A 22,267-nucleotide genomic window follows, 5' to 3' on the forward strand; every position below is an offset into this window, starting at 1 on the left:
AAGAGGTTGTGGACTTGGACTGGGAACATACTGTTAGCATGTATCTCAGAATCCTAAAGGACCCCTTGGGTGCATCCACTCCTACCTCTATGCCACTGCAGCACCAATGGAAAGTTCTGTGATGAGAAGTTGTTCCTGAATGGGCAGGAGATCACCAAAAGTGCAAACTTCACCTCCCTCGCAGCAAGCTTTTCCTCCCTTGTGAAATGGCAGACACGTTCTTCAGTCTCCTGTTTCTGTGTTCTGGTCCATTGTCAATTCAGTGTGCTTGTCTTTGGCGACCTTGGATTTGACTGGAATGTCTCATGGCTCTGCAGGCTGAGGAACAATAGGGAAATTTAGTGTTCTCAAGGTCCTGCTGAAACATCACCTTCAAGCCAGCAGTTCAAGCAAACCATAATTAAGGTGGTGGTGGGGTGCGATTCAAATACTGAACTATACTGGAGTAACTCTCCTGGCAGAGGAGAACAACAATTCATCTTAGAAAGATGTTCCCTCCTCCAATGAGGGATGATCCAAGGATGAAGATGGGAAAGTCTGCAAGAAGAGTGATATTTATTATGTAAGTCAGTGGAAGTGGTGGAGATAAGGGTCTGACCTCCTGATTTCAAGATGGCTCCTTTCCATGGCGAGGTCTCAAGGGTAGCTCTCTCATTTACAGTTTATTGCTTACTTCTGTTTTATGTCTCATGTTTTTGTGCAAAATATACACGTGACCTTCACCTACAACCAACAATCACCCCCAGACCTGAGATTTAGAGCTTCAGATCTGTCTTCAGTGGAATTGAAATTTCTCTGCAGATCTTGCTCATCTAAGCCAAAATATCTAACTTAAAAATGTCACCCTAATTACTTACCTGAAAGGCTGCTATTATGACCACTGTGTACATTCACCTGCATGCATGCTAATGCTGAAGCAGCGCTCAGCAAGCTGTACAGACTTGCTGTTAAATAGTATACTGTAGTGCAACGGGGTCAGTGAGGATTTAGACAGGAATTCAGGCTCTTTTTTAGAAAAGAAAACTGCTCTTTGTTGCCGGCACAGCAGAAAAAACAACGGAGACAAATGCCTACAAACTACACTAGGGTCACTTGGGGTCAGGTACACAGGTACAGTATAGGGTGTAAAGTGGGTACAGATATAAAAGTTGTAAAGTGGGGATAACTATTTACATAACAGTCCAACAGCCCACAACTATGTACCATCACACTAGACGGTCAACCTGTGCCGGCCAGTAGCCCTCAGTCCCCCTTTTGACTCCTCCTCCTATCCTGCCCTTCGCCGCGCACCCCAGCGAGGCACTCTTCGGCCGTAACAATATGAAAACACACATCCGGAAGCTGTCTCTATCATGGCAGGGGACTAACCACTGCAGCCTTAAAAAATGACTACCAAAGTACTCTCAGCATGTTTCTGTTCCGACTAGAAGCAATAACACACTGCATCACTGTTAAACCACCATTAAAAGACTACGTCACTCCATTTCACATCCGCATTTTGGGAAGTCTCACCACGCCTCTGGACTCCTTCTTCCTGTTTACAAGCAGAGGCCGAAGAGCGCCACCTGCATAAAAGACCGCGCAGCGCTGGTCAGATGCTGATGACCAATAACTCGCAGACTCTTACGAAATTACTGATTGGTGTATATTCAAAGATTCTTCCACTGATCTGAATGAGTATACAGAGGTGGTCACATCCTACATCAGCTACTGTTTGGAAAGATGTGTTCCTACCAGGGAGATCCACACATACTCCAATAAGAAGCCCTGGAGGATCAAAGACATCCACTGCAAACTCAAAGTGCGTTCTGCTGCCTTCAAATCAGGTGACAGAGAAGTGTATAAAAATAAAGTATGACCTGGAGAAAGCTATTAAACTGGAAAAACAGGAAAAACAGCTTGGGGATGACTCAAGCAAGGCTTGCAGGTTATCACGAACCACAAAGGCAACACCAGCAGTATTGCCTGCACTGAAGCATCTCTACCAGATGAACTGAACACCTCTTACTCCTGCTTTGAGGCTCAGAAAACCAAGCCGCTATTAAGACCCCCAGTAAACCAGGGGACGTTTTGTAACAGCTCCCTAAACATGAGGTGTGTAGAGCCTTTAAGAGCGTCAATACCCATAAAGCAGCCGGCCCAGATGGTGTCTCCCCTCGTGTCCTTAAAATCTGTGCAGGACAACTATCTCCCGTGTATACAGACATTTTTAACCTCTCTCTGTCACTATTAATTGTACCACTGCCCAAGAAGACCAAGGTAACTATTTTGAGCGATGACCACCCAGTGGCACTCACTTCAGTGGTCATAAAGTGCTTGGAAAGCCTCGTACTGTCCTATATAAATTGCACTATCCAAGACTCTCTTGACCCACTTCAGTTTGCTTACCGCATGAATAGGTCAGTTGATGATGCCATTACTCTAGCACTTCATACTGCCCTAGAGCATTTAGACAGGTAGGGCACCTCCTGTATGTTCTCAGGAATCTGGGTTTATGTAAGTCTATCTGCAAATGGATCCTAGATTTCCTGACGGGTAGACCACAGGTTGTGAATATTGACACCATTATCTCCTTTACAGTGATCCTGAACACTGGAGCTCCCCAAGGCTCCTGTCTCAGTCCTAGGCTTTACTACTTGTTTACTTACGACTGTACAGCCACGTACAGCAGCAACCACATCATTAAGTTTGGAGATGACACCACTATTGTTGGCCTGATCAACAACAACTATGAGTCCCGCATAAAGATGTGAGGTGGAGCATCTTAAATGATGGTGCCTTGACAACAATCTGTCCCTGAATGGCAACAAGACAAAGAACTCATAGTGGACTTCAGGAGACCCAGAGGGAGTCACGCCCCAATCAGCACCAATGGCACAGCAGTGGAAACCATCAGCTGCTTCAGGTTTCTTGGCCTGCAGATCTCCACTGACCTGGCTTGGTCTCACAACACTGTAGCCAGTCTGAAAAAGGCACAGTAGCACTTGCACTTTCTGCAGTGCTTAAAGAAATTCAGTATGGAGAAGCAGTTCTTCATGAATTTTTACTTTAGCACCATAGAAAGTGTCCTCACTAGTGGGATCACAGCAATACTACAATGCATGACAGAGACACACTACAAGAGGGTTGTGGAAAAGAGGATTAAGGAATGTGTTTTACCATCAATCGGTAAATCACAGGGGAGATTCACACCATCCGTGTCACAATAAAGCCCTGATCCATCATTCAGGATCCCAGCCATCCTGGCCACAAACTGTTCTCCCCCTTTTTGCTCTGGCGAGCGGTACCGCACTGTTAAAGCACAGACCACTAGACTTAATAACAACTTCTACTCTACTGCACTACAGCTAACTGCAATGCTTCTGACTCAATGCACATCTGCACTATGTACTTATTGCATGGTCTACCATGTTTACTTGCACTACTACATATTTATTGTTCTGGCTGTATTATTTATTATTTTGAAATGTCTTGCCTGTCTTGTCTGTTGTACTGTGTATGTACCGAGAGATCAGTGTGAATAAGAATTCCAGTGCACATGTACATATGACAATAAACTCCTCTACTCTATTGTGCTCCTGAATGTCCATTTTTAAAACTTCATTAATGCTATATTCACTGCTATGCAATGAAATATAAGTGCTGGTTAGATGCTTCCTGTCATGAGTAGAGAGGCATATTGCAGAGCGCAGGTTTTTGTAAAGCCTCTTGGTTCAGTCTTGTCACTGTGACTCCCGCACAGTAATACACAGCTGTGTCTTCAGCCCTCAGGGTGTTCATTTGTAAGATGAAGGAGCCAGAGGAGATGTCATTGGAAGCAGTGAAACGGTCTTGGACTTAAGAAGCATGGTATGGACTGCGAGTTTCGCTAACGTAGCTGGCCAACCACTCCAGCCCCATCCCAGGAGCTTGTCAGATCCAGCCTATCCTATAAGTGCCGAATAGAAACCCTGACACCTGGCAGGACAGTTTCATAGACTCTCCTGGCTTCTTCACCTCTGCAGAGGCATGCTGAGTGAACGTTATGCTGGACTGGGCTGTAACAGCTGTGGAAACAAACAGACATCAGTTCAGGGTTTACCATTGTGACAAAAGCCAATACACCAAACATCACAGAACAGGAGGGATTTTACCTGAAAGTACCAGGAGAAGAAAACACAGGACACTGAGGTGAGTCATGGTGTAAAACTGCACACAGACTCTCTCCTGAGGAACTGCAGCTTCACTGTTAGATAGTGAGGATGCTGTCAGTTATATACAGGAAACAGATGATGATTTGCATGCTATGCAAACTACTGTGGGGCTGTTATATTCCCTCAGCTGATGTTCACTGCTGCCCATGATACTATTTACTTATTGTCCTCTTATGTTTCATTGATGTTCAGATTCATTCCACTCAGATTGTTTACAATCAACTCAGATTGTATCTCGATGCCGACTTTGACTACCTATTGGACATATACAGGAGGGGTGTGGATAACAGAAAATGGGAATCCAGGGACAAGCCTGCATTTTCTCTGAAATGGATTTGAGAGGTGACTTAATATTGACTTCTTTAATCATTTTATAAGGGATCGTTTGACTTTTAAATGACTATCTAATCTAGGTTAGAGCCATGATGATTATCATGTTTATGACAACAGAGTTGTAATAGCAAATATCATTTTAGTTTTGAGAACAACACTTTCCTGCTCTTTAGAATTCTCTAAGACCATCATACTGTGATATAAAAATATAAACATTTATTATTTTACATGTGTGATGTGTAAAATAACTCTCACTCATTTGTAATATGTCTCAGCCTCCCTGCCATGTGTTTGACAATAAATACCCTCTGTATCAAGTGTGTTAATTAACTTGCACTTGGGAATTCTAGAGTTCCACTTCATAGCTGCAGTTGTGGTGTCCTGTGTGACTTTTGCCCCCTAGTGGTTTTTGAAGTCTAAGTAAAAACATCCACATTCAAGGACTAAGGAAAAGCAGGTTTCATGGGTGTTTTTTTACTAACAGAGCACAAATCTTAGACTGATACACGTTTACATCTCTTCCTATTCTGTTATATCCTCTCCAGCTTTCAGTTCTGTGAACTATAGAAACAGGAGAGCTCCCAGGTCTAATTGATAGTTTCATGCTTGGTGTCTAATTCCAGATTTAATTGACAGGTCTATCAGGAATCAGATCCACTTAATGTCTTACATTATGTTTACCAATCATCCAGACTTGATGTCCCAACATCTGATCCTTAAAGACAGTTATCCTGCAATCTCTTTCAAAATCAGTCTTAATATCTTCACATCTTTAAACACGCTGAGAGTATGATGGATCCAGAATAACCTGCTGGACAGTGGTTTTCAACTGATTGGATTTCTGAACACCAATATTTTCTTAGTAGACTAAACTGATCTTGGGAGTTTCTCATAGTTTAATGGCTGAGAGGTGTCAGTTCTCCCTGTTCTGAAATTGCGTTTCTGGAAGAGCTGGATTATGGAGGTTCTCACTAGTCTTCAGGATTGACATTCTCAGTGTAACACAGCATTGACATCTTGTACAAACAGCATCATGAGTCATGTGGCTCAGATGTTTCCTGTGGTGTGTAGGGACGCTCAGTGCCGATAGCAGGTTTTTGTATGGCCTCTTGGTTTAGTCTTGTCACTGTGTCTCTCGTACAGTAATACACGGCTGTGTCTTCAGCTCTCAGGTCGTTCATTTGTAAGAAGAAGGTGCTGGAAGAGGTGTCAATGGAGGCAGTGAAACGTCCTTGGACTGAAGGCGCATAATAGTTAGTGAAACTCTCAGTACGATAACTTGCTAACCACTCAAAACCCTTCCCAGGTGCTTGTCGGACCCATATCTTGTGGTGGTCACCTATGCCGAACCCAGAAACCACACAGGACAGCTTGACAGACTCTCCAATTTTCTTTGGTTCCACTGAGGCCGGCTGTGTCAGCGTGATGCTGCACTGTGTTTCAACAGCTGTGAAGACAGTGAACAAATGACAGGTCAGCGATGTCAGGACCCTGATTTTCAGTGCTCAAAACACAATGTCATAATCTTAATAGTAGAATCCCTTTTGTACCTAAAAGCAGTAGCAGGCAAGGATACAGAACACGCAGGTAACTCATGATGTCAATGTGAGCGCAGCTGCTCTCTTAGGTAACTGCAGCTTCACTGTCAGTTATATACAGGCAGCTGTTGCAATCAGTTTGCATGCAAGGCAAAATAAGAGCATCGAGTTTGGTATAACTAATGACCCCAGCTGCTTAGAGGACTCTCTTGGGTGTGCTTCTCTGGAAACAACATAACATGCAGATTATTGCCAGTTTTGAATGTTAATTGGGGTCACATAGAGCAGAGCAATCTAACACTCAAATCTTAGCCATTCTGCTTCAACAATGCATATGCTAAATATAACGTAGAAATGCGTATAGTATTTATAGTATCTTCTCTACTGGATGAAATTTGTGAAACTTTCACAAATAACATCAAGCCATTAACTGCATGTATTTATAATGGTGTGTTTTTAAACTCTGAGGATGGGTTGCTCTGCCTCTATTTATTTAGCAAGAAGTGTAAAATACAGAGTGAGAATGTCACTCCCATCAGCTTACATGTGAGAAGTGGAGTGAATTACTCCACCATGTCTTTTGACTGTTGTTTCAGAACTTTACACAAAGGGATAAATACAAAATTACTTACCTTGAGAGAAACATCACTTTACAGATTGGAATTTACATCCAGACTCATGAGATTAGGCAAGACTGAGCTGTATAGTTAAAATCATTGTGAATCCAGAAACCATATCATCAATACAGGACATTCAATCCTGGAGCCATGTCTGTGGGTAATCGAAGTCTATATGAAGTAGCAGCACCTGAAGAGCTACAGTAGAAGAAGCTGTTCATTTGGTCCATGTAAACCAATAATAAGCCTATTTAGCCCATTAAGACTCGAGTTTGATTGAAGATCTATAAACAGGCGATTGGCTTCCAGGACCAGGACTGGACTGCCTTGCTTTAGTCCATTGAAAAGAATTGGGACGCCTTGGCTCGCAATCATTAGATATTTTCAAAAACAGCATGCAAAGCATTTGCCACTTCTCAGCCAAGGCGAAATTCACTAACTTTCACTGTGTACAGAAAAGCAACACTGTCTCAGAGCCCTTATCTTTGCTGGCCTCTTAATTCAATCACGGATTATGAAGCTGGGGGCGCAGTGGATAGCATTGCTACTTTGTAGATCTGGGGCCCACCAGAGGCCATTCCAGTAGACACCAGGAAAGAGAAATAAACTAAATTTGTTTTTTTTTCAAAAAACGTTTATTTGATTCTAGCTTTCATATGTCAATTCTAATTTTATAATGGCTCTTGAACTTTGTACAACCATGTTATTACAAAATATAGAATATGGACCATACTGGTTAAATGGAATCCAAATGGAATAGTTTCCTGTATACCTTAGAAGTGTATAATTCACTGTCTTCTGTGCACAGTTAAGATAAGATCGCTTTATTAGTCATACACAATTTCTTGCATTAGGAACTTGTCTTTTTCACAGACCCCAGCTTGATCTCCATGAGACACACAGACAGGGAGAGAAGCTTGGGGTCAGGGCACAGGATCAGCCATTTATACAGCACCCCTGGAGCAGTTGGGGTGAAGGGCCTTTGTTAGGGGCCCAACAGAGTAGGATTCCTCTGCTGGCCACCTGATTCAAACCAACAACTTTCCAGCCACAGACGTGGCTCCTTAGCCACAGTGCCACCACTCCACAATTAAAGAAATGTATGTTGTCTTATGTAATATGTTATTATTTGCGGGGATCAGGGTCTCTTCTAGCACTACATTTCAGGACCACGTTAATCAATAAAAGCTCTTGACACTTGGAGTAGCTGTCCAGCGTTGGATTTCTGGAGTACCTGTTAAGCGAAGGGGATCCCTCTATTACAACTTTAAATCATGGGGTCTGCTGCCTCCTAGAAGTTCTCTGCTCAAAAATAGTTCTTGCAGCACTGAAAAATCTTTTGCACATGCATTTTCATAATTACTCTAGTCTGTACTTCTGTTTTTATTATGGTTATTATTATATTGTGTGCGAATAATTCAATGCTAAAGTGTTAAACAGTGAGATACAAGAAGTTTAGAAAAATAATGATTCTTTCCATTTCTTCAGACATGTTTAACCCAAAAGTTATCTGCTTGCTCTGTATTAACAGCACCATCTTTGACATATGTGGCTCAGATGTTTCCTGTTGTGTTAAGAGAGGCTTAGTGCTGAGGGCATGTTTTTGTACAGCCTCTTGGTTCAGTCTTGTCACTGTGTCTCTCGCACAGTAATACACAGCTGTGTCTTCAGCTCTCAGGTTGTTCATTTGTAAGAAGAAGGTGCTGGAGGAGGTGTCAATGGAGGCAGTGAAACGTCCTTGGACTGAAGAGGCATAGTACTTTGTGTTGCTCTCATCATCATAGCTTGCCAACCACTCCAGCCCCTTTCCAGGAGCCTGTCGGATCCAGCCTTTATAATAACTGTCTATCTGGAATCCAGACACCTGGCAGGACAGTTTCAGAAACTCTCCTGGCTTCTTCAAATCTGCGGAGGCAGGCTGGGTCAGTGTGATGCTGGACTGGGCTGTAACAGCTGTGGAAACAAACAGACATCAGCTCAGGGCTCACCATTGTGAACCAAGCTCATACAGCAAGCGTCACAGAACAGGAGCAATTTTACCTGAAAGTCCCAGCAGAAGAAAACACAGGACACTGAGATGATTCATGGTGTAAAAATGGACACAGTCTCTCTCCTGAGGAGCTGCAGCTTCTCTGTTAGAGAGTGGAGATGCAGTCAGTTATATACAGGAAACAGATGGTGATTTGCATGCAATGCAAACTATCATAGAGCTCTTATATTCCTTCAGATGATGGTCACTGCTGCTCCTGATGGTATTAACTTCTTGTCCCCTTTTATCCATTGTAAAATAGAAAGACTGGTTATGTTCAGATTCATTCCACTCAGATTGAAAATGATCATCTCAGATAGAATTTCAATGCTGACTTTGGCTCCCCATTGGACATACAGTATACATGAAGGGTGCAGATTTCAGAAAATTAAAATTCAGGGACAAGTTTGGAATTTGTGGCAGGGAAATGGATTTAAGTGTTGATTTAACATTGACTCCTTCATTCTTTTTATAAGGGATCATCTGGCTTTTACATTAAAATTTCATCTATGGTGAAGCCAGTGAAGGATTATATTTCAATATGTACCTTAATGTCTTTTTATTTACAATTTTAATTTTAGTGCTTGAAAATGGGTGGCAAATGCATTTATGCAGATTTGTCTCAGCTGCATTATTAGCATGCATGTCACTATCATTACCCTGTGAATCATGTGTGTTAATGTTGAAGAAATATATAAGATGTGAAGAAGGGGTTAACTGATTTCTTGTGACACAAGACATTCCAGGCTTTGAGTTATCGCAGGGATGGGGGTTAACTGATAAGAATTCCAGATGCAAGCTGACATTAGTTTCCCCCAACTAAGGAAACCTAAGACCAACCATTAAAAGTGGTTAAAGTCTGGGAAATCTCCAAACACCAGTTGCCTTCCCTCTATTACCATGGTAACAATTTGCCTCAGAAACACGACTGGAGTTTGCTATAAAAACTGGAAGTTTTGTACCTATATTCTGAACAATACTTTGATCTAATTGTTCCTTGCATGCAATAAACTCAGTTATTTTACACTTCATCTCTGTTACAACAATGTACACATAACACTTGGAATTTCTGTACTGCCTTATATCGCAGCAGATGGCCTAGCGTCACATCCAGGGTGTATCCCTCCTTGAACTAGTTGTTTGCCAGGAGAGGGTCTGACTCCCTCTCGATCCTGTGGTGGAAAGTGGATGGAGTTGTACTGTCTGATGTGATTGCAGCCCCCCTGTGGTTTTCAAATTCATAGTGATAATGACCTCACTCCGTTCTGTAAGAGGAGCAACTTTTATGTGTATGTGTTTTTTTAAGATGAATATTCATATTTTCATAACAATATTGTAGCGCTTCAGGGTTCACGTGGGCACCCTCGCCTCTGCCGCATCAGATCGGCCCCCCACTGTCGGGGACTCAAACCCAGGCCTCTGGCATCGCTCAACAGGAACCCAGCCTCTTGAGCTAAAGGGAAATCTCCCATCAGCCTGGCGGCTGCGGCCCCTGCTATTCACAGGGAAGTGTGGTGGCCGTATGCGTTACAATATGAATCTTAAATTGACACACATTTGCATTACTCCTTCTTTAATCATAAAATACATCACAAAACTGTGGAATAGAATGGATGTTTCAAGGTTTACATGAAATGTCATGTAGACCAGATATATGTATGTATTTAATTCAATGACCCTACTCCATAATAGTGTAGCACTATACATACTACTATATTCTATACTACAGAACATAGTATTATATACTACGTAACTATCCTACTATAACTATGGTATAGCAGCTTACTATCTTACTTATGAAAGTTAACACACAGTGTACCCTTTTAGTTGTTTGGTGGAAATGTATGGGAAATTTATTTGTCTCTGGGCAACCACAGTGAACGAGTGCCAGACATTCCAATATAGATGTGCTATCAGAAGATTACTTTGATCCAGGGACTTTCTCATATTTGTACTGGCTTAGAGGTATCAGCTCTCCCAGTTCTTAAGTTGCACCTCGGGCAATGCTGGACTTTGGAGGCTCTGACAAATATTCTGGGCTGAAAACATCAGTGTATTGTAGTACCGACATCATGCATAAACAATATCAACATTGTGCAGCTCAGATGTTTCCTGCTCTGTGCTGAGGGAAGGTCTTTGTCAGGCTACTTGGTACAGTTGTCTTAGTGTGTGTCTCGCACAGTAATACACAGCTGTGTCTTCAGGTCGTTCATTTGTAAGAAGAAGGTGCTGGAGGAGGTGTCAATGGAGGCAAAAAAGCGCCCTTAATAGTTAGTTAAACTCTCAGTATGGTAACTGGCCAACCACTCCAAACCCTTCCCAGGGGCTTGGCGGAGCCACTCTTTGTGGTGGTCACCTATACCAAACCCAGAAACCACACAGGACAGCTTAACAGATTCTCCAATTTTCTTTGGTTCCACTGAGGCCGGCTGTGTCAGCGTGATGTTGCACTGTGTTTCAACAGCAGTGAAGACAGTTGGCAAATAACTGGTAAATAACATCAAGATTCTGATTTTTACTGCTTAAAATGCAGTGTCATAGTCTCAATAGCAAAATCCTCTTTGTACCTGAAAGTAGAAGCAGGCAACGATACAGAACACACAGGAAACTCACGGTGTTAATCCAAGCACGGCCGCTGTTTTAGGAAACTGCCGTTTCACTTTCAGTTATATTCAGGCAGCTGTTGCAAAAAGTTTGCATACAAGGCATATAAGAGCACTGAGCATGGTATAACTTAAGACCCCAGCTGCTCAGAGGACTCTCTAGGGTGTCTTTCTTTGGAGGCAAGATAACATATAGATGATTTTTGGTTTTCAATCTTAAATGACCTACAGCGCCAAGCAATCAAATCTTTAGTATTCTGCAAAAGTACATAGATTCAAAACAGTTAATGAGGAATTACTAACTCAATTTCTCTATTTGCTAAAATTGAATAAAAAATCATTCATTGATACCTGTACCTATACTGGACAGTATATGGTGGGAATATCATCATGATAGCATTTTGCTACCTCCAGCAGAAATGCTAAGTGGTAGTTCCCTTGGTTCCATTCCATTCCAGATCTGGGGTGCTATCTGTGTGGACTTTGTATTTTCATCTCATGTTCACATGAGTTTCCTCCAGGTTTCTCACTTTCTCATAATTGGCCTTGGTGTGAGTGTGTGGCTGTTAGAGTTTGAGTTTGTTCGTCCTGCAATGGACTGGTGTTCCGTCCAGCACGTACCCAGCCTTATACCCATTGTGTGCTAGGATTGGGTCTTGAATTGGAGTAAGCGGTAAAGTGATTAGAAAATGAATGGATGGATAGTCTGAAATTTGGTTAGAAATCCATCATATCATAAACTGCATGTTTTTTTTTCACAAAGGTGTCTTGGTGAGGTGTTTTTAAAACTCTGAAGATGGCTGTTAGTTGCTCTGTTCAAGAATTGTAAGACACAAAGCACCTGTAAGAATGGCACCCCAATTGGGTAATGTATCAGAAGTGCAGTTAATTACTTTACCATGCCTTAACCCTTTTTATAACTTTACATAAAAGAAATGAAAACAGTTAGCTAACATGAGGGTGACAGCGGATACCAATCTTTACAGCAGATACCAGTCCTTCCAGACTGGAGTTTACATTCAATTTCCAGAGCATAGGCACTAATGAGCTGAGTATCTGAAATGACAATGGAGAGGATCCAGAGACTATATCTATAATACAGGTTGTCTAATCCCAGTCCTGCAGGAGGTGCTGTGCCTGGAGATTTTCCTGGCTTCTTTAAAGCAGTAGCGCATGAAGAACTGGAAGTACCTATTAATGGATCAATCATGTCGGTAATAAGCCAATTGAGCTTATTAAGAGTTGGAATGAAGACCTGTAAGCACACACTGGCCTCCCAGGACCTTGACTGGACTGCCTTGCTTCAGTCCAGTGAGAAGGGTTGGGACACCATAGCTCGTAATTATTAAATATCTTTTTAGGGAAAATTCAAGACATTTGTAACATCTACACCACCAAGAGATGATATCACAGATAATTTCATTATATAATGAAGAGCAAAATTGTCCTGGAGGTTTCCTGGAGCTGCCATTTTCACTTGCTGTTGGCATGAGGTGTGAGGGAGAAACTGCCATTAAATCAAAATAGGACTACAAGCTGATAAACTGCGCTCATGTACAGTGTCCTGGGATCTGCATTAACCAATAGTCAGAACCTGGGTTAGAGTAACGCTTAAGTCTTTGAGCAAAATACAACTTTCAAGGTCAATATTTCTCCCAACTCAAAGGGAAATAATTCTAAGTGTGGAGACCTGGCCAACGGAGAGCTATGTAACACCTTCATTCAAAACACACACACCCACAGTTAATATGCCACTATGTACTAACTCTTAAGTTAGATGATATTTTTTACATACAAGATGTAGAAACCACACACTTTCATTCAAATCACACAAAACCACAAAACCACATGCCAATGTCTACCACTGACTCCCTGCCAGTAATTCCCTGAGAGGCTGGGCTTACTTTCTCAGTAGATCAAAAACCTGAAATGTCATCTAAAACAGGTGTCTGTTACTTCATATGCATTCAGGCACTACACTGTGACTGTGGATTGATTTAGTGTTGACATTCATAACATCACGACAATGTAGTGTACATTGAGGAACTAAGATGACTGTTTATTGGTCGTAAATGGATAAGGAAATTAATTTCATATAGGTTTAAGGACTTGAGGTACTGGCTTGACATGAGGTCAAATCACTTACAGGTTCACCCTATGGAAACTCTCAGTTCAGCTGTTTCATTTATATTTTAAAAAGTGAAAGTACTATCAGGCTTCCTGTTTGTGAATGAAACCTGTTACACTTGAGGGTTTTTGTCAGGGCTCAGGCTTCACTTCTCTCACTGTGAGTCTTTAGCGCAGTAATACACAGCAGTGTCTTCAGTCTTCAGGCTGTTCATCTGTAAGTACAGCTGATTCTTGGAATTGTCTCTGGAGATGGTGAATCTTCCCTGGACAGACTGGGAGTAGAATGTGCTGCTGCCACTGCTGTAAATATGTGCCACCCACTCCAGCCCCTTCCCAGGAGCCTGTCTGACCCAGCTCATAGCATAGCTACTGAATGTGAATCCTGAGCCTGTACAGGTCAGTCTGTGAGATCCTCCAGGCTGGACAACTGCAGGTTCAGACTCAGTCAAGACCTGGGATTGAACACCTGTGGGAAGAAAAAAAAATCTGAAATTAAGTGATTACTATTAGCGCTGACACTAGTAGCAAAGTTTGAAAAGCTCACCTGTTAAATACGTGCTTGCTAAGAGTATTGCAGTGAGAAAAGCCATTGTTGCTGGTTGAAACTGTGGTCTGTAGAGACACTTCAGTCCAGACAGTCAACACTCTCAGCTGTTTTTTCTCCAGCACAGTGAGATAAATGAGGCAGGAAGCCTCTGAGTTTGCATGGACTCCTCCTCATGGGATGGGCACTGTGACACACAGCTTAAATACTGAATCACACACTGGGCAAGGAGACCTGCTTTCTAAAAGATTATTTAATCACTCTCTGTCTCTTTAATACCTGAGTGGTAAAGTGACACTGACACCAATGAATCAACAGCTTTAAGCTCTTGTTTGTACAGCTTCATCAATGCCAGACTGTGCTGCTCTTATGCTGTAACACCTCTTTATCAAGTTATGATTATTCTAAATATCAAGGTTATGATCTCTGTGTCTGCACGATCATTAAGCAGTATTACATACAGTATAACTTTATTGCTTCTGTCATTAACTGAACGTGAGTGTCTGGTTGGCCTTGGCAGGTTGGCACAGCAGATAGTTTTAATCAGCTGGGTTTGACAGTCATGCAATGACAGCCCCCTGCTGGAGCACCTTTTTAAATACAACAGCCACTATGTCATTGAAATACATAACTTCAATTGAAGTTATGACTTGAAATAAGACAGATGCAGTAACAATTAAGAGCAATGTGTTTACTTTATTTATATATATATTGTAGCATCACAGGTTCAGCGAGGATGGAGACAAAAATTCAGGCTCTTTTAGTACAAATAGTCAGCGCTTTAGTTGTCAGACAGGAGTCCAGCTTAGCAGCAAGAAATAAAACCCAACAAAACAGGCTACAGCACACAAGGGTCATTTCGGGTACAGATACGTCTGTAAAGGGTGGAAAGTGGGCACAGGTATAAAAAGAGTGCAAAACTGGGGGGATAACTATTTTACGGTATCTGGGATAACTATTTTACAGTACATTCACACCATGTACAGCCGTTCCAGATGGTCAGAGGTGCTGACCAGAGGCTCCCTAGTCCCTACCTAGGCTATCATTCCCATCCTGCCCCTCACCACGCACTCTAGCTGGGCGCTCTTCGGCCGCAACGCCAGGCGGGGGTGCCACAATATTAAAGATCTTTGCTTTAATCTTTATAAAATAATTTTGAAAGGAATGTCAATACTACTCCATTAATCTTGAAGTTCTAATGCTTAACTTTATATGATAGCAAAAATTATGAAAAAATAAAACAAATCCTTCATGAAGATATTGGCGAGAGACATGAGCAAACTATGCAGGCAGAAAGTCAGGGACAAACATTCCAGAAAGATTTGGAGTTAATTAATCGATTAGGGAGAAAACATTTGTAAAGGGGTGAATCTTAAGGGCCTTGCTCAGGGGCCCAACAGAGTAGGATTTCTCTGCTGGCCACAGGATTTGAACCAGCAACCTTTCAGCCATAGAGCCACCCACTGCCCGCCTTTTAATTTAATTGACAAGGCCACAGTGAGGCATTCTGGGAGTGTGGATTTGACTGACTTACTGTCAGATATCTCCGAAGAAGATAAAGTTGGTGTGGAATGGATCTGTGGGTTTTTTAGGAGTGATCATGAAAATTACATAAAGAGAGCAACAAAAAAGTATACTCTAGTTAGAATGAGAAGGGAAAAATTATGGACCTGAGCAATGGTGCTTTCAGCGTGGTTCTGCGATGAATGATGTAATTAGCCACGTAAGCATTTCATATAGGGCTCTCAATTAGAGACTCCGGAAACGCATTTTCACTCGGATGTCAGGGACGAAAGCTAGATGGCCGTAATTGCTGGTGTCTCGGTCCCTCTTGAGGTGTTAAATATGTATTTGCAGGTGAAACAGCGAGCTCTGTTGCAGGGGGAAGTGCCTGGTGTGGATGATTGCTGAGGGCGGTCAAGGGAGTTGTGAACAAGGAGGTTCCGCAGATTAAGTGGTTGGTGATATGAGATGATGGGGCACTCAGAAAAGGGGACCCCAATGGAGGGATCATCCTGTAAAATGGAAAAGTTGTCATGAATAGTCCAGGGGATAGAAAGGGTAATAGAGATGCACCAAAAGAATGTGGTTGTGAGGCCAGGAGTTCCTGATCAAGTTGATGGTCTGGGGCTGTTTTTGGTTCGGGTGAGGGCGCAATCGATAACATGGGTGAGGTAACCTCTGTTGATGAAAAAAGTGTATTTTGAGTGCTTGGCACCGATTGGCACCATTGAGTGATTCACCATGAATGACAACAACCAAGTATAAGGTGTTTTAGAAGGTCAGGATGATACTATTATAGAAAATTTCAGTACACTTGTACCCATTATGAAAAAGTGAGATTATTTTATGGCAGTGATTTTTAGTACTGGGGCAAAGCCCTAGCAACAATGTACTGGGTCAAAGAGAATGCAGCTAATGAATGAGAAAAAGACAACTTTTGATGGGCTATACAGTACATTATTCTTGGAAGGACAAAACTATTCTATCTCAATTAAGTACACCCACATCTATCAGACAAAAGTGAAATTTTAAGTAGTGGGGCAAAACCCCCAGAACTCTTAGAGAATCTCTTTTAGAGAATACAATAGATGAATGACAAAGGGAGGATACTTCAAGAGGCTGTGTACATCTGTACCTATTAGGAAAAAGGAAATTCTTTTGGAGGAATGACTTGGGGACAAGCTCTCGGAACTTTAAAAACTGTAATTCTAATTTAAACAATGTTTTGGTTCTTATTTCCTAGATGTTTTAGGATTTGTTTTTGTAGGAAAAATAACAAAAATGTAATAAAGGAGACCAGACAATCGATTATTGTTCCACCGTTCCAGGTATTATCCAGTCCCACCTAAAAACCTGTTTCTTCTCTTCACAGCAGAGTGGCGCAGCCGACGTGTGCTAGGCCCATACCCCAGAGGTCGATGGATCAAAACCATCCTCTGCTATCTGCTGTGTTGGGGTCTGTGTGGTGGCTCTGTACCTATGGCTGGAAGGTTGCTGGTTTGTATCCTGCAGCTGGCAGAGGAATGCTACTCCATTGGGCCCCTGAGCAAGACCCTTAACTCCAGCTGGTCCAGGGATTCTGTGTAAATCCCTGACCCTGCACACTGACCCCAAGCTTTTCTTCCTGTCTCTGTGTGTGTCTCATGGAGAGCATATTAGGTATGTGAAAAGACAAATTCTTCATACAAGAAATTGTATATGACCAATAAAGTAATCTTATCTTTAGAGCTCTGATTCAGCAGTCTCTTTTTTCCAGATGGATTCAATGCCTTTTTAGGAGGCACCTCCATTCCTACTGCCATTAGCCAGGCAGCTGTTTCTCCGCTGGACTTTACCCCTTTTGTCAGACAGCCCTTGCCCAGTTTTTTTTCCAGTTCCCCAGACATTGACTGTTTTCAATCTGCCTGTATTATTTCTCTCCCTTCACTATACAAAGTGATTTTCTTTCTGAGCTTCTCTAATCGGGCTTCTTAGGCAGTCATCGCACTGCAGCTCTGTTAAACCACGGCTGCATCATAACAAACACCCACTGGCAAGTGATAAGATTTGTTTAATGTTCGTGGTTTTATAATAAATCAAATATGCAATTTTGTTATTCATGGCATCATTTCTTCCTCACCTGAAGAAGGCTCCATGGCCGAAACGTTGTGTTCTCTTTCTTCTTTTTTTCAGCATGGAATAAACCTATTACTTGTTCCTTTGCAGCCTACGCATGCTGACGCAGTTACCCACCTGAATCATTTCTTACATGCTTTAAATTACTTTATTAGGCTATATACTATCCAATCAGACTTTTAAAATTCAAAATGAGAGCAAAAGAACTTCAGAGACTTACGGTAGCTGCTGCCTGGCTCACAATATTGTGTGAAACTATTGTGCCTTTTGTAGTGTATCAGATATTTCATGGAGAAGAACATTTGTTTTTATTTAAAAAAAAATCATCATGTCTACAACACACTGTGTGGAATGCACCGGGTTACAAAACAGACAGCAGAATGTCCTGATCTGGGGCACAGCACTTGCATACTCAACAAGTGCAGTATGTAGGAGGGATAACAGGCACCTGGTTTTAAAAAGAGCTTTACATTGTTTCTTTCTAGCTGGCCTAGTGGCAGTTTAATTGACAATTATTTTCATTTACATCTCACAAGCATTGAAAAGACAATACAGAACAAATACAGAACAAATACTTAAGTTTAGTAATGCTATGAAAGCAAATATGTTTGCATCTCCCTTGTCACACACCACACACCTGAAGAAGGCTCCACAGCCAAAATGTTGAGTTTTTTTTCTTCTCTTTTCAGTGCGGAATAAACCTTTACTTGTTCCTTCGCATGTCCTTGTAGTCTATCAGCATTGAAGTGATCCAATATGAGTTTTATAAACATTGACATTGCATGTTTTACAGTTTTAACTACCTTAAAATCCAGCATTATCTTATGCAAGACTTCACCAATCTGAGACTAATAATGACCACATTGTGCTAAATGCAATTTAAATTATCACTGTAACATTGGTGAGCTGATCCACATTCCTGCTGCTGTCTGGGCTATTGAAAAGCATTCATTGAAATGCATTTAATCAATGACTGATTATTAATTGGCAGATGAGGATTCAAAAGTGTAAAATATGTGATGCATTTCAACAAACGTAGGTTAAAAAGAATTTAGATTTAGATTTAGATTTTAAAAACCTGTTGTTTGTTCTAAAATTGAAAGATAATTGCATTGCCATGCTAACATGGACTAATTAAGCAACAGCATCCACAATGAAAAACAAAAGCCATGAATTTGGAATAATAGATAATTGTGATTCCCAAAACTGTCAAAAGTTCTAGAAACCAGCAGCTGTGATCTGCTACCGATCAGAACTGAGTGATGTTGAGAAATTGCTATGACTGGATAGGTCAATGCTATGATTTAATAATACAGCCCATGACACGAGTTTGTTAATATTCAGGGCATCTTTTTAGATGAAAAGAGACAAGAATAATTGACATGGAATTAGTGTGAAAAACCTGCTTATTTACTGCTTTTGGAGTGGAGACGCTATACTATTTAATCTAGGCTGTATCTGCATTTTGATTAGTTGAAAGTTGGGTGTTTAGAATTCAATGCTAAACAAAAAAACACAATGACATATAAAATGTTTAAATCATAATGATTCTATCAATTTCTTTGGACATTCTTAAATTAAATGGTATCTGGTCACATCATTGTCATGTGGCTCAGATGTTTCCTGCTGTGTGGAGAGGAGCTCAGTGCTGAGAGCAGGTTTTTGTACGGCCTCTTGGTTCAGTCTTGTCACTGTGTCTCTCGCACAGTAATACACAGCTGTGTCTTCAGCTTTCAGGTTGTTCATTTGTAAGAAGAAGGTGCTGGAGGAAGTGTCCATGGAGGCAGTGAAACGTCCTTGGACTGAAGAGGCATAGTACTTTGTGTTGCTCTCATCATAGTAGAATGCCAACCACTCCAGCCCCTTCCCAGAAGCCTGTCGGATCCAGCCTTTCCAGGAGCTGCCTATGGAAAACCCAGACACCTGGCAGGACAGTTTCAGAGACTCTCCTGGCTTCTTCAAATCTGCAGAGGCAGGCTGGGTCAGGGTGATGCTGGACTGGGCTGTAACAGCTGTGGAAACAGAAAGACATCAGCTCAGGATTCACCATTGTGAATGAAGCTCATGAACCAAGTGACACAGAATAGGAGGGATTTTACCTGAAAGTCCCAGCAGAAGAAAACACAGGACACTGAGGTGATTCATGATGTACAACTGGACACAGTCTCTCTCCTGAGGAACTTCAGCTTCACTATTAGAGAGTGAGGATGCAGTCAGTTATATACAGGAAACAGATGGTGATTTGCATGCAATGCAAACTATCATGGTAGTATTTGAGTGCCATTAACTACTTTTCTCAATATATCTGATGGATGGATGTATTTCCCTTTAGGCCACCGCTGGCATGTGGGGCAGCAACATCCTGTTGCTGTTTCCGTAACACTTGTTTTATACGGGACAGGGTTATTAGCCTTGTGCCCAACCTCCAACATGGAGGACCTGGTGCCTGACGTGGGACACCAAACCACTACCCTGAGAATATGATGCTTTACCAACAGAGCTAGCCGGGGCATCAATACAGGTATATCTGCATTCCCCATTATATATATATATGATCATTACATGAAGACTTTAACTAATTTCGTTTATTTTTTTGTTTATTTTTTGGTACCTCAAGGATTACAACTCGTACGAGGTGCCCATCTTTGTGGAGCCTGACGTTCTCCCCATGGGTTTTCTCTGGGAGCAGCACTTTCCTGCTGACTAGGTTAACTCATGTCTCAACAGAGTCCCTGTGAGTGCGTGTCCACTGTAGTGAACTGGCATCTCCTCCACAGCTCACCCTGGTGGTCAGTTTTATACCAAAAACCCATTGGCAGTTTTCAGGTCCGGGTTTGTGTCTGTGTATTTGTACTGGTTGCAAAATAAGCTTCCCATACAGTATAAAAATGGGACTCACAGCAGCCAGCGCTAATGTGCAGCCTCATCAGTGTGACACGCGGCAGCTCTTCTTCGCCTGCACAGACGATAAAGGAGAGGAGTGAGAAATAGCTTTGCTCAATGAACCAAAGTGGACCCTGAGGTTGGTCAGGCAATGTACCCCTACTCTTATGAACATTTTCCTTTATAATGATCAATAGTCAGGACCTGAGGAAGAGTCAAATTTATATGTTACTGCATTTCACATATAGGATGTGTAATAACTTTGTTAAAAATCACACAGGTTTCTCAGTCTTTTTGGCAAAAAACTCTTCAGCATTATTTACCTCTACTGCCCTCAGTAGGAAACAGCAGGAATTACAGAGAGTCCATCAAGCAAAATTCTTTTTCTCCACTGAAAGTCAATTCCTTCTTATTCTGACTGTTGAGACCCTGCCTGTAGAGAAATGTGTACAGTAACACCTTCATTAATAACACACACAGCCAGTGTTCATATGCCATTATGCACCTTGCAGGTGTTTCATATCTGAGGGGCTTATTGTCTCATTAGAAAAAAACAGGTTTCCTCTGAATCTGTTCAGCTTGTGGGAAGAAACTTTCTCTGAACCTGGACGTACGTGCCTTTATGCTCCTATTACACTTACCAGAGGGAAGGGGGGAGAAAAATGAGAAGCCAGGATGACTTTTATTCTTAGCAATACTTCTAGCCTTCCTGAGAATGGAAGATGAATGAAGAAAGTATTTTATTTTGAATGATGGGTATGCTTCAAACCTACTACTGTTGTTATTGTTACTGTTAAAAGCAAAATAAAAAGATGATTACAATAACAGAAAGATAATTTGAATTCAATGAATTTCTTTAGATATTTTTAACCCAGTTTTTATTTAGTATTAACTGCACATCATTGACATGCAACTTAGATGTTTCCTGTGGTGTATAGAGAGGCTCAGATCTGAGGGCAGGTTTTTGTACGGCCTCTTGGTTCAGTCTTGTCACTGTGTCTCTTGCACAGTAATACACAGCTGTGTCTTCAGCTCTCAGGTTGTTCATTTGTAAGAAGAAGGTGCTGGAGGAGGTGTCCATGGAGGCAGTGAAACGTCCTTGGACTGAAGAGGCATAGTACTTTGTGTTGCTCTCATCATAATAATGTGCCAGCCACTCCAGCCCCTTCCCAGAAGCCTGTCGGATCCATCCTTTCCAGTAGCTGCCTATGGAAAACCCAGACACCTGGCAGGACAGTTTCAGAGACTCTCCTGGCTTCTTCACCTCTGCAGAGGCAGGCTGGGTCAGTGTGATGCTGGACTGGGATGTAACAGCTGTGGAGACAAACAGACATCAGATCAGGAATGACCATTGTGAATGAAGATCATAAACCACGATACAAAGAACATGAGGGAGTTTACCTGAAAGTCCCAGTAGAAGAAAACACAGGACACTGAGGTAATTCATGGTGTAAAACTGCACACAGTCTCTCTCCTGAGGAACTGCAGCTTCACTGTTAGAGAGTGAGGATACTGTCAGTTATATACAGGAAACAGATGATGATTTGCATGCAATGCAAACTATCATGGAAGTGTTTGCCTGCCATTATCTGACAATTGCAGTGTTTCACATTTCTCCCATTAGTTCCAGTATATATGACAGAATTACCTGAACACTACACATGTTGCTTTTTCAGCTTTGTGTTTGCCTTTATTAAGTAAATTAATAATAATAATTGCTTACACTTTAGAGCTTTTCTGGACACTCCACTCAAAGTGCTTTACAGGTAATAGAGACTC

The 22,267-nt window shown here is 41.8% G+C and overlaps 2 long non-coding RNA genes across 2 annotated transcripts; both read right to left on the bottom strand.

Moving 5' to 3' along the window:
* Nucleotides 1–5,661: 5,661 nt before the first annotated feature.
* LOC148659784 (uncharacterized) lies at nucleotides 5,662–6,215 on the bottom strand. The gene is made up of 2 exons (XR_015939323.1): nucleotides 6,077–6,215; nucleotides 5,662–5,973 (listed from the first exon to the last, which is right to left on the bottom strand). It is a non-coding gene; the product is annotated as an uncharacterized LOC148659784 (long non-coding RNA).
* A 13,090-nt stretch (nucleotides 6,216–19,305) lies between these two features.
* Nucleotides 19,306–19,938, bottom strand: LOC148659785 (uncharacterized). Its single transcript, XR_015939321.1, has 2 exons — nucleotides 19,705–19,938; nucleotides 19,306–19,617 (listed from the first exon to the last, which is right to left on the bottom strand). It is a non-coding gene; the product is annotated as an uncharacterized LOC148659785 (long non-coding RNA).
* Between the last annotated feature and the right edge of the window lie 2,329 nt (nucleotides 19,939–22,267).

This window comes from Lepisosteus platostomus, chromosome 6, assembly GCF_059453375.1.
Source record: "Lepisosteus platostomus isolate fLepPlt1 chromosome 6, fLepPlt1.hap1, whole genome shotgun sequence".
NCBI classification, from domain to species: domain Eukaryota; kingdom Metazoa; phylum Chordata; class Actinopteri; order Semionotiformes; family Lepisosteidae; genus Lepisosteus; species Lepisosteus platostomus.